This window comes from Lactuca serriola, chromosome 8 (assembly GCF_051521515.1).
Source record: "Lactuca serriola cultivar US96UC23 chromosome 8, Lser_US96UC23_V15, whole genome shotgun sequence".
In the NCBI taxonomy this organism is placed as follows: Eukaryota; Viridiplantae; Streptophyta; class Magnoliopsida; order Asterales; family Asteraceae; genus Lactuca; species Lactuca serriola.
The window spans coordinates 235,442,916-235,455,706 of NC_136415.1; the positions used below are offsets into that span (position 1 = coordinate 235,442,916).

General features: G+C 35.4%; 1 long non-coding RNA gene across 1 annotated transcript; it reads right to left on the reverse strand.

The window, feature by feature from the left end:
• Positions 1–7,702: 7,702 nt before the first annotated feature.
• On the reverse strand, positions 7,703–9,114 carry LOC145068908 (uncharacterized). Its single transcript, XR_013689175.1, has 2 exons — positions 8,698–9,114; positions 7,703–8,054 (listed from the first exon to the last, which is right to left on the reverse strand). It is a non-coding gene; the product is annotated as an uncharacterized LOC145068908 (long non-coding RNA).
• Positions 9,115–12,791: the final 3,677 nt, after the last annotated feature.

Sequence of the window (12,791 nt, forward strand, 5' to 3'; positions counted from 1 at the left end):
CTAACATACACTAGTCATGTATAATTTAAGATGGGGAGGACTGTTGACTGAGCGACTCCGCCCTAAATCCACAACCAAATGAGGAACAGGAAATGAGGCGGCATTCACTCACTCTAGGTCTATCCATCTCAATTATACATGGTCGTAACGTATATATCTAGCCATTATAGTTTTACCTGATGAAATTTTTAACTTTTATAATTGTACTGCGACTTTCGCCTTAACGGGGAAGTGTTTACATTTAGAATTAACCTTTTAATGTTTTTGGTTAGTTATCTGAGATTGAGAGACATACCAAAATCTATTGGGTTCCTTGATGCTTCTCCGTAAGCATTAGAGTTAGACTCTTCCCGTGCCCCTGTCGTTTCTCCTGCAGCAGTGATCCTTAGTATCCTCCCGACTGCGCCAGAGTTCTTTATTATTGGACAGTCCCTTTTGAAGTGTCCCGTCTCACCGTACTGATGACATGACTGGTTTGTACTGGTATTGGTGGTGGGAGTGAGGTGCTTAGTCAGAGTTACATGGACACAGGTGCCCTCCTCGTTCCTCCACATTGAAAATTTCCCTTTAAAGAGTCCGACTTTATTACCACCTTTGTGTGTAGGGTTGGTCCCGATGCCATGGACTTGTGAAATGGGTCGTGCTGGCGCTGAAGGGGTGCGGGTTTCCACTTACTGCTGCTGCGCGACAAGTCCGTGGAGTCGTTGGCGCTCCTTTCGAGCTTGACGTTTTCGTTTCCTTCTCTCTGTTTTACAACTTTGCATGTCCGTGACCGTCGCCATTTGTTGGTTTCCTAGGTTTGGCCTTGTAGGTGTTGGGATGGAACGGTTGGTAGGGGTATTGACTATCTCAGCTCGTTTCCCTATGAAAGGTCCTTGAGTCGAGGTACTTCCTTCCTCGATCTTGAACTTTATCTTCAGTGTATTTGGTTGAGGTTCTTGGGTGCCTGGGTATGCAGGTGTTGGTTGCTACTGTCCATTGCTAGAATCAGGATTCCCGATAGGGCTCTTGCTAACACTGGCGTTGTTAGCATTCAGTTGAGCCATGGCAGCTGCTATGGCTGCCGACACTGCATCCTGGAACGTAGCTTCGTTGAATAGAAGAGTCAGTTTCTTGCCAGCGGATTGGTTACATTTCTTTGGAGGCATGGTTTTCCTACACGGAAAGGAACACAAGCTGATGAGAGACGATGGTTAACCCTGGACGTATCTATCCTTACTATGTTAGGCATAAATTTTTCCCGTGCCTCGGATATTAGTTGTCTGAGTGTCGACTTACATCCCTATGATGTAGTCCGAGTATTCAAGGTAGGAGTACGAGTATCGGAAAAGCAATAGGATGGGGATCGTTCCTACTAAGTTACCTTTATACTGGGAAAGGTTCGCTCCCCGTGTTGGAAAGATTTGAGAACAGTTCGAACGAAGACCGCGGAAAGAAAGGCTCATGAAGACTTATGGCTAAACACCCTCAAAAGGGGTGTGGGGATCCGTTCTAATCGTATTACTTGCAACGAGAAAAGACGATTTACCTAAAACATAGCGTGAGTAGTGTAATCACTAACTCACTAAATTGTATTATTTTATGGGTGTATTAGCGTGACGAGCATTAGGAAAAGACACTTCTCGGGTTCCATGTACTGGCTCCCTCTGTCTACCTCGTATCTTTGATTGGGACCGGCGTTGGTTTTCTTCCGATAGTTTCCTAGGGTTCTCTTCTCCTATAGACATATTGAATTTCTACTCCGTCTTACTTCCGATTCCGACTCTGGGTGTCATCACCTCATGATGGATGACTAGAAATCTCGGAAGTTTAGGCGAATTTCTCATCGATGTCCCTAAAAAGATATAGGCACCTGGTGATTTCAATAGTCTCGACCTAGTTCATTTATTTCCGAACTGGAAATCTTCTCAATGAACCTCTTCTAGGTCTGAATCAACTCTTCTGCCGAGTACTGAAGTGGATAGGGTTTTCTACAGGGTTCGTGCGAGAATGGAAATGTCTAAAGAATCCTAAGAGATTATTAACATTTCACTGGGTGATCCACATCGAGTCCTGCTACGATTACATAGGGTAAACAAATCATATATAGCTTAGATCCGATAGGCCTTCGAATATGTGATACTATTCTATATCCATATCCCAACGAGGAAAAGGAAGTAGAGCGAAACCACACATTCTTAGCCTATGGGATCCTTATTATATATAATCTTGGGAGTATACCCTCTGTAATTGTAGGTTATCAATAAGGATCTTTTTAGTTCTTCACACAAGGTTATCTATGGATCCTAAAATACCCCGATGGTATTTTAATTTCTTGTTTGTTTCTTAACTTCTGAATATGATTCTGGGATTAATGTGAGTCTTTTAGTATTCCAAAATACTCCCATAGTATTTTAAACATTGCGTTTGGCTCTAGCATTCATAGTTGGTAAGTTTCAGACCTATTGCAACACCACTATCACTCCCAAGCACACGTTCATCGCATCTCTAATAAATGTAGTTGATCAGGTTACATTTATTCCAGCTTACGATTACATAACTGCCTAGGTTTGACGGTAATGCTCAACATCCGAAGACTTTTATTCTTGTTCTTCTTATGATACTTGTGTTCGAGTGTTTAGATTCTGGATGTTCTTATACTTTGGTAAAATATAGTTATATTTTAAAGTATAATTCTTGGTCAGAGTGTTTTATCCCTATGTATTTATAGGTTGTATATCTTTTATGAATTGATATACTTAGCTCACTATAAACAATGCTCTGATACCAATCTGTCACACCCCAAAACCGGAACGGAGGAAACGTTCTGGGGTGGATGACGTCATGTCAAGTATCACAACATATGCAGTATAGTAATCAAAGTACAACAATCATTGCATTAATAGTAATAGTTTTACATTAATTACATTCTATAGAGACATCAAAGTAATACAAGTAATAATATAGGTGCAGCTCGGTACTAGGCTGTCTCCACAAAAGCTCCTGGGATGTAGTTGTCTAATGCTGACCTGAGAATACAAGTTATTTTGAAAGCGAGTATCAGCATTTTTATAAATGCTAGTGAGTTCATAAGTATTTAGTGTCATTTGTGTAAGTAAGTATTTTATTCAAAATAACTTTATAAAAAGTAGTAGTTTAGAATCAACGGTGCATTAGCATCCTTTCCAGAAAATCTTATATTTTCTTAAATAAAGCAGTCTTCTACCAAGACTCGACAGAGTTCTGTTTTTAAAAGAGAAGCTTTCCCTGAATTACTATCATTACCAAAATACCACTGTCAATCGCTGATACGCATGATCCCATAAGCACGGACCACCACTTTTCCTAGACTCTCCCTTTATGATTCTTTGCAAACATATGCACCCGCTAGAATACTTTAACAATTTTCATAGGTCACTAGGAAATGCACTATTACTAGGTGTACCAGCACACCAATATGCTTAGAAAATCCACCAAAACTGCTTAGATTTCCACCTTAGATTTCCTCATACGCAAGTACTCACACTAGCACGCTCTAGCACTCTTCCAAGGTCACTAGGAATACTCACCCGAACTTGCTATCAACTACGAAAGAAACTTCTGCCAATGTCAACTAAGTATCTTACGAATACAATTGCAAGAAACAAGGAAACAAGCCTTAAAATGAAATATCCTACACTACAAGGGTTGGAATCAAACAAGAGCTGCAAAATATGGCCAAATCAAACATTATAAAACTAGTTAATCTTCATAGCATGCAACTTAATGTATTTGCTTAGTAGTTACTAATATCAATATAGGTTTCAAATAGCACAAAACAAGTAACTTTCGAGCAAAAAGGCCAACCGACAATAAGGAATCATACGCATCAGGTAATTCTAGCACGTATTTCTTGAGGATCCTTAGCCTACACACTATCATGAATTTGTAATAACTCGTATATCACACACAAAAAAGCATCTCTCATAAGCAGACACTCAAGATCGCATTCTGAGTAGATCCTTAGTCTAACTTATAGCATTCACATCATACTATAACACATATAACACAACTCATATACAACATATGAAGAAAGTTTGAATATTTTAGGAGATCACTTACTTGAGCTTCGGCTGTCGGTACACATTACATCCTCTTTTCTCCATTTTAAGATTATTCTTTTCAAAAGACATGTGAAAATACTCAGATCCTTAGTTTCAGTTTGAAATCACACGAGTGTTCATCAAAATCCCTCAGACCAGGGCTCTGATACCAAGTTGTAACGTCCAAAATTCTAGAAAAAATATTTCATTTTGAAAATAGAATAAAAACCATTTTTATTAAAGTTACAATACGATCAAACCATTTGTTTATAAACCAAAATTCAAAAATCAGAATTATGAAAAGACAATGTGGAATCTCGAATAATAAAAGTATTGATGCGTGTGTACAATCCTGCCTTAGCAATCCGGTTGTACCTGAAAAGATATTTATTCCACAATCGTAAGCAAAAAGCTTAGTGAGCTCCCCAAAATACCGCATATGGCACAACATAATAATCAAATATGGGTTATCATTAACCTTGCGATTATCAGAAGTCGTCAATATCACATACTAGACAACAATTTAAACAACTATGGGTTATTAGTAACCATGGGGGCTAGTAGTCCAAGTGAAATAACAACACACCCTGTCGATTAACAACACACCTCACGGGTTATCAGCAACCCTAGGGACTATCAGTAGTCCCATGGACTCACAGTAGTCTAGAAGCTATCAATAACTCAAATTCACATACTTGAGCTTCGGTTGTCGGTATGTATACACTGCCACACATGTAAATATAGTGAGAAGAATCACTTCGTAGATAGCATCTAAACACAACAGCTCCCATATAGTGCACGCCGATACTACACGACAATTAACAAAAATAAGCATGTACCTTTTCAATCTACACACTAAAACCTTTAAATTGACAAAAACTCAACGATCAAAGTCATCCCCACCCGACCATCCACGTCGTGGCCACCGATAGGCTATGTCATGACAGCTACACGACAAAATGGTCATAATGACACTAGTCTCCACGCCGTGGCAACCAGACAGCCACGTCTTGGGAACTGAGCTTTTACAGCTTAACAGATTAAGCTCTTAACCCTAAACCCCATGAACCACAAATCTTAGAACTGAACCTTCTCAAGGTCTAGATGGATAAAGTTTCCAACTTTATCAATTAAGACATCCTAATAAGCCAATATATCAAGTATTAAGCTCTTAATGCTTGTACCAAAAGCATGAACACCCAACTAATACATAGAGGTACCCTTTCTAGTAACCACCATGGTCTAAATGTCAAATAAGGAACAAAAAGGTTTTAGAGTTCACCCAAACTCCAAGAACAAGAAGATATGGACAAAAAAGATTATAAAATGACCTAGAACTAGATCTAGAGATCTAATGAGCAAGTTGAATACTTTATACCTCTAAAAGACCAGGAATGTGATGAAGATACAAGATCTTAGCTGGAACCAATCAAACAAGCACGAAAATGGATTCGTTCTTCCTTTATCCTTCATAAAAATTGCTTCACGCACTCAAAACACACATATGGAGGCTAAGGTTTGGATGGGATAATATACTAGAGAGTGGGGACTGCCAAATGAGGCAACCCTAGGAATTAGTGTCTTTAAATAGGGAACCAAACCCGAAATCTAGGATTTTGAATGGCATGCGCTGCTAAGTCGTGGCCAACACTTGCCACGTCGTGGTTCGTCAAAAATACGCGTTCCTCAACTGAAGATGCCACGTCGTGGTACCTACAACACCACGACGTGGCCAAGCCAAAACCCTAAAAATATGGACTTAAGAGATTTTAATTCAAAGGAAGCTTATCTAAAAAGTGGAAGTTAAAAGAATCATGATCAAAAAATTAAATGTGGCTATAGGCTAACAAATAAACACACCAATTAGATAACATGCGATGGTTTTAACAATTACGTATAACCAAACACAAACAATGGGCACATTTTTTTATTTATGATTTTCTTTATGTGACTAAATGATATCATATGTCATGCGTTTACGTAAATGAATGTAACTAAAGGGTAACAAATAGCCACACCAATTACGAAAAAAGTGTTGTTATATGTAATATTCAATGATGGTTTTAACAATCATATATCACCAAAATAACACAATGGTTACATTCTTTTCTATAGGAGTTATCTTTATGTGACTAATTGATATCCTATGCCATAGTTGAACATATAAAAATGTCAGTAAAAGGTAACAAATAGTCGCATAAATTACAAAAAATTGTGTTGCTATACGTACTATTCGACGATGATTTTAACAATTATGTATCACCAAAAGCACACAATGGTCACATTCTTTTCTTAATGAGTTAGTTCATATGACTAAATGATATCATGTGTCACGATTTAAGATAAATAAATGTCACTAAAGGGTAACACATAGCCACATCATTTAAAAAATATGTTGATATACATACTATTTAGTAATGGTTTTAACAATTATGTATCACAAAAAGAAAACAATGGTTACATTTTCTTCTTTATGTGTTTTGTTTATGTGAGTAAAAGATTTCATATGTCAGGCTTTACCGTAAAAGAATGTCACTAGAAGGTAACAAATGACCACATCATTTACAAAATATTTGTTGCTATAAGTAATATTTGGCGATTGTTTGAACAATTATGTATCACTAATACCACACCAATTGTCACATTTTTGTCTTTATGAGTTTTTTTATATGACTAAATGATATCATACGTCAAACTTTAACATAATTTAATGTAGCTAAATAATATCATGTGTCACACTTTAACATAAATTAATGTAACCAAATGGTAAGCAATAGTCACTTGACTAACCATGGTTAAAAATATATTTGTCTTATTTTATATGTGACTAAAATGTAGGTTATAGTTATACTTATTTGTTTTGTATTCTCACAAAGTAATAGAAAACGTCACACTAATAAACAAATTCTTGTCACCATAGAGGCATCTATTGCCACTTAATTAACGATAATTTATGTCTAAAAAGTATTTTCTACCGCATATTTGATAAGATCCTTAATTAAACCCATAAAAAATTGTCATACTTTTTTATGCTAAGGTCACACTTTTAAATCCCAAATTTCAATGAGTTTATAAGATACCTAGGGTGTCAGAATATACGACTCACATTTTTTTTGGGAAAAAAAAAGAGTATGACTATAGAATATGGTCACATTTTTTTAGACTTTTACAGGAGTGGTTGTACGTGAAATTTCTTGTAGTGCGCAACAGTACCAAACCATTACCACTATACCACCGACTCATATTTTGAAAATGTAAGAAGTAAAGGGTCCTTCTTCTTGAGTTAAGAGAATTCTTTATCACCATCAAACTAAATCATGGTTCATTAATTTCTTAAGCTTCAGTTGTTCTGTTGTGCACAATTATTTCCCCATATCCATTTATTAACCAATAATCGTGGTTTGCTACACCTTTTATACATTGCCTTGTACATTTTAGGGGCTGTTTGGCAGGATCTGAATTTTTAAGATCTGAATTTTTAAGAGGTCTGAATTTCTAAGAGGGTCTGAATTTTTAAGATCTGAATTTTTAATATGTTGTTTGGTTGAAACCTCTGAATTTCTGTACTGAATTATAAAAATGACTATTTTACCCTCCATATTATTTTTTACCGAATTCAATGTTTATTTTTATAAAATAACTGAATCAATTCCTTCAATAATTAAAAAATATATAAACATCATACAAGTTCGAAATTAAACAAAAATCTAAATATAAACATTTTGGATGACATTGTTAAAACTAAATACATTTTTTAAAAATACAATGAGATGAAAATTTGATGCTATAAAGAAATCAATAAAAATACATTTCTATTTTCTCCTTTACACATCATGACATGTACACTACCCTTATCTAATGATCATATGTGTTCCAAATCATCACTGATATGTGGAAGCTCATTGAATACATCCCTACAAAATTAAACAATACCCTTCACAAAGCTTCTTTCTTCCATGTAAAATAATGGGTAAAATATTGATTCACCAAGAACTAAAAACAAGATACCAAAAGTTAAATTCAACACTACACACATGAACAAATTCCACAAAATTAAACAATACACATAAGAACATTTTATATCAGATGTCAATTTGTAACCAAACATCATTGACAAATGACAATGGACTATTTATTCTAACTTCTATCACCATAAACCAATTGTAACTTTGTCATAAGAAAATTTAACTTGCAGCTACAATGAAAACAGGCTTCTAAAAAGCCCGTGCATAAGAATAGAGTAGAACAAGTAAGCAATCAGAATGCTGATGTTGCTGTTAAGCAACATTGCTCTTGTTCATATTTTGTGAAAGAAAGCAATGGTAGTGATCAGTAGTTAGGTAAAGCTGCTTCCAGTGGCAATAAGCATCAACATGGAGATTTAAAGCATTTCTAGTGGCATTGGTCAAAATGGGAGCCTGTAATAGTTTGTAATGTTTTTGAAACTACTTGGGTTGACTTGGGAATCAATGGTTATGGGGAAATCGATTTCAATTCGGAAAACCGATTGCATAAAATTCAAATTAAAAAACTCAATTTCAGAAAACTGATTTCAGAAAAGTAAAACAATATTAGGAAAAAAAAAAAAAACCGAGAGAAACTACAGAAACAGATGCGGGAAACAATAAATACAAACCTATGGTGGAAACGCCCAGAGATAGCGATGAGGAGGGTGGCGATGGCCGGAGATGGCGATGGGGATGAGGGTTGTCGGCTGTTCTCCAGCTATTGATGGTGAGGGTAAAGAGCGACAGAAAGGGGGTGATGGGAGGCGCAGGCAGCGACGCTGGAGGAGGCGGAGGTTCTGGTGGAGGCGGTGACCGGCCGATGGCTAGAGTGGTGGAGGGTTGCAGGTCGTCGAAGATGATTGGGAGGGGAAGCCGTGTCGTGATATAGAAAATACAGGAGGGTATATATTTTGGGCAAAATAGGAACACGCCTCTCCTTTCTTTTTTTCACATACAAACTTATGTCTGAGAAATTAAGAGGCATTTTCAGATTAAGAGGCAAAAAAATAAGATACATCCAAACACTCTAAATCTGAACTTTTAAGAGGTTGCCTCTTAATTTTTCAATTAAGAGGCTACCAAACAACCCCTTAATTAGAACATGTCATACTATCTAGATTTGGGTTTTAGGTTAAGCAATTCAATACTTTCATATCTTAATATTCTCTAATCTTCATTGATTAACCAATGTCATGCATTCATATCTTATTATTTACAAAGTAAAAAAATCAAAATTGAAGACCATCAATCATCAACACATTGTTCTTGGGTTTTTCCTTTAGTGGTCTAATAATACGTTCACCATTATAAGAAAGACAAATAAAAACGACCCCAATAGTGGCAACACGGAGAAATAGCCGCAACAGCATTAGAAGTTACACTATTAGCGACAATAAAAGAGAACTAGCGACATAGCAACAATAGTGAAATATCATTATTAAAGGTAATAACGACAGCATGTGACCTCATTAACTGTTAGTCGTCCCTAAAGCTCTAATATCTTGTAGTGTAATATATATGAAAGATTATTGACACGTCGATCTTAGACCAGAATCCTCTTGATACCAGCTGGAGTCGTATTAGCCAGGGAAAGGCCAATATTCTGTCTTGAAAAATCAGTCTTTAAAAAATTCCCATGTGATCCAACTTAGAGAAAATCTATCTCAATACAGGCCTATTCCTTTTTCCTCTCTGCCACAACAACCGCCCAAAAAACCTCACATTTTCACCCACTTCTCCATAATCAGAGAGGTAAAACAAATCCATAAGAAATTGAGGAATGAGATCCATACTATTGTCGGTTTGATTCAAGAAAGTTTTATAGTTAGTGATAATATAGGGCTATTAGCAAGCTCCAACATGGAATCATGGTGGATCTTATTGTATTCGGGTGGGTTTTATAGTATCATTGTAGTGATTGCATGTTCCACATCAAAAAAAAAAAAAAAAAAAAAAGAACCAATAAAGACATAACTTTCAACATCAAAATTATGGGTTTGAACTGGATGAAATATAGAGCTAGGAGAGGATCTGATATAAATCGGTTGAACTGTAATGGCGTGGATACTAAATGTTTTAATTTCTTGTGACCTCCAACTCCTCTCGACTCTAACTCCTATCGAAACTTCACTTTAAAATTATTGTTAAAAAATAGTTTAATGAATTATAGGAATAAATGATAAAGTTCAACGAAAAATAAAATAATGATGTTGCAGTTCATTCAAATCCATAATGTCAATGTGTTATGGATGTCTTTGTGATTAACAAATTTACGGGTTGTGTCTATTGCAATTTATCCATTTTCAAATTTTCTTTTGTTGAGAATTAGAACCGAGGATGGTAACTACTTATTTTTATATGGTGAAGAGAATAAATCGTAAGAGTAGTTATAATGGCTAGTTTAGTTATAAATAGAAGCTCTAATATGAGTTGTATAAAACATATAGAGTTAAAGAGTAAATACTTAGAGTAAGTATTATTTAGAGAATGATTTTTTTTTGATAGTAAGTTCTCTTTCTTTTGTCCATGTTTTTTTTTTCCTTAGCAAGTGACATTAGAGTTTGGTTTTGCTCCAGGGGCATGGTCTCTGTTATTTGTAAAAAAAAAAAAAAAATCTCAAAATCACTCTCTAAGAGCACCATTGGAAATGTCTCGTTCTAACAATGATTTTGAATATATATTTTTCCAAAATGTTCAAGCTTATGAAAAACCTCAAATCGTCGATCAAAGTTTCGCCTGAAAACCAATTATCTGGAGAACATGAAGTGACATCATGGTGATATTATTTGTGATGTCATCATTGACACCATTAACTGTCCAACTTCCTAAAAGTTTGTTTTGGTCCTTGTATTTTATAAAAAGTTTAATTTGGTCTATGTTCTTCCAAAAAGTTGCAGTTTCTCTTATTTTTAGAAAAATGATAGTTTTAAAAAGTTTGATTTTGTGCTTTTGGATAGTTTGATTTTGATTCATATACTATAGTTTGATAACAATGCCAAGATAACTAAATAGGTCTATTTAAAAAAAATACATTCTCTTTTTACTTCCCCAACCTCATTTCCTTCCATATTTTCTGCGGTGTGGCTAGCAACCGAGCATCATTGGTGATTTTTACACCATGTAGATATGGTAGTTTTCAAGCAAGTTAAAATACCTCACTACAATACGCACTACAAAATGCTAATCCACAATCACATTCAACTCATCAGGATATGCATCTTAATCCCCGTCTTCAGGCAGTCCCTTCACCATGTCATTCACACTTTTCCGTAATAGACATGTTGCATCTCGATCAAAAAGCACCACAAAACACAACACCATAATTGTCTTTAAACCGTACCTAATGATGGTTTTTGATATGAAATAAAAGTTTGTTTTTCATAAAAACCGGTAACGAAAGACTTTAAAAATAAAAAGTTTATTTTTAGTTCATAACAAAACTGAACCATCATGGATCCATTTATAGTGGTTAGAATGAAATAAAAAACAACCATATGATGTTTTAGAGATAACCTTTAAAGCATTTGAACCACTTGGTTTTGGGATGTTGATGAAGATAACAAAAGATCAAAGTGTATGATCTTCTCTACAAGTATCCACCATTAAGAGTAAGGCACATGGAATCTGAGTTCTTTCTTGTATTCTTGAGTGTCTAAAGCCTTTAAGTGCTTAAATCAATTAAGCACTAAAGGGAAAAACTCAAGAGGTCTTCTAAACACCACACTAACTTCAAAAGAGAGAGACGAAGAAGAGAAGGAGAACCCACAGTTCTAGAGAGAAAAAAGAGGAAGAAGAAGAGATTCACTCCTGCAAAAATACAAGCCTCATGAATCTCTTATATAGCCCATGAAAAGTAAGTCATAACCATTAAAACAATATAAAGTAACGGTAGACTTTAGAAGCATGGGAGACAAAAGGTGGATGGTTGAAAAGTAACCTCCCACACCATCATCATGTTACAGCCCATGCCTTTTAAAAGGTAAGATTCTTTATTTTTTATAAACTCTAAGTTTATAAAATATAAACTGTCTTTAGGTAAAAGACATAAGAATCCAACTACTCCAAAATGTTGTGCATGACTTATTAATTCATAATATATTAAATAATAACTAGTAATACTCTCTTATAATTATTATTTTCACAAAACAATGATTATTCCCTGATTAAAATAAAGGAATTGATAGTATTTATTAATAAACATAATAAATATACAAAATGTGCCAACTTGATAAAGGTGTGATCCTATAGGATTATATATTATTAGCAATATCACTCCATAACGATTCTTGGCCGTATATATATCGAACAATATCCGACATGCACAAGATTCATTATAGACTGACATAGTCAGTAGCTGACGTCTAGCAACGGACTACTACCCCTAACAACATATGAAGGGTGTTATCTCATCTATAGCCAATTCTAGGAGCTCTAAGCTGCAATTGTTACTAAAGGTGTGGTATCAATTATTCCTTTGTCTTATACATCATGTCGAACATGAGATATGGATCGCGATCAATCTCATTTACTATTCAACTTTAACTAAGGACTTAGATGTCATGCTCACAATGAATAAGAGGGACAAATCCCATATCGACTACATACGCCCATTAATGTAATTCATGTCATACCCAACGATGGCCCTTATGACTGCCTTTTATGAAACAACGTTATACCATGTCAAAGCATAACAATTCCTACACTTCAAGTCCGAATTATGCAT